Source organism: Mus caroli, unplaced genomic scaffold (assembly GCF_900094665.2).
Source record: "Mus caroli unplaced genomic scaffold, CAROLI_EIJ_v1.1 scaffold_11744_1, whole genome shotgun sequence".
NCBI lineage: Eukaryota > Metazoa > Chordata > Mammalia > Rodentia > Muridae > Mus > Mus caroli.
Window position 1 is genome coordinate 48,272 of NW_018389470.1, and position 1,003 is coordinate 49,274.

Here is a 1,003-nt window from a genome sequence, read left to right on the forward strand (position 1 = left end):
AGAGAGGCCCATTCACAGGCACGTGTGCATATGAGTGAGCACAAATAGCAGGGCAGACAGTGGGTGGGAAATGGGTGTCTCAGACTCTGTCCCAGAGAGAGTGTGGGAAGCACAAAGGGGCAGGGTGAAAACTGTTTTTCTCACAACTGCAGCAAAGCTCAGCAGAATGAGGAAGCAAGGGGAAAAAGGGACAGGGGTGTGCAAGAAAGCAACATTTCTACAGACAAGAGTTCCTGGCAGGAAGCAAGGGGCAGGGCCAGACCTGCTTTTCACTTGGTGAACCAGGAGCAGACCAAATAGCAAGAGAATGAGGGTATTCTCAGCTGGCAGCAGCTGCCACCGCAGGGTGGCCCTTAGCAAGCAAATGATGGAGGGGGCATGGGGAAGCCTATACTATGGATCACTATCTAGAGAGTTGTTTTAAAGTGCCAGTTTAGTGGCCATGTAGAGATAGTCCAGGAAATCCCAGTAAATAGGGACAAGGCAGCAAAGACCAACCCATGGATGAGAACAGGGTTATTAACTACACCTACCAGCATCCTAAGGATACTATTAATAACCAGAGAGGCTGACAGCCAGGCCAGACAACCAGGTCATCACATGATGGGCTGGGGCCTCAGCTCTTTTGCCTTCCTGTCCCTGGTGAAGCTCCTCTCTGCTCTTATAGTTTGGTTCAAATACTATTGAATACGTACCCACTTCTCCCTCCTGCGGGCTGCCTGTGGTGCTGAGCATAGATAGGGAAGCCTTTGTGACACTCATCTCAAAGCTGAGAAGCTGAGTTTCCACTACAGGATTGAAAATTGAAAGCTGAGAAGCACAAATACATAGGAGGTTTCAGCATTTAGCCAACCCAACCGGCCAATCCCGTAGCTTGAGCTCCTCCTTCCTGTGCAAACTTGTTTGACTCAAATTGAATCATTGTAAGGGAGGCATTTCATTAGACTGTAATGAAGTGAAACTAATGCTGTAGACAAAGAGATTTTTAACAAAGCCAAAAGGG

General features: G+C 48.3%; 1 protein-coding gene across 1 annotated transcript in view; it reads right to left on the reverse strand.

Moving 5' to 3' along the window:
* The window catches only part of LOC110288125 (C-type lectin domain family 2 member I-like), a 44,114-nt gene extending 43,273 nt beyond the window's left edge, over positions 1-841 (reverse strand). The window contains exon 1 of the mRNA XM_029473818.1: positions 696-841. The gene's annotated coding sequence lies outside the window, so the exon portion shown is untranslated. The remainder of the gene's footprint in view (positions 1-695) is intronic.
* Between the last annotated feature and the right edge of the window lie 162 nt (positions 842-1,003).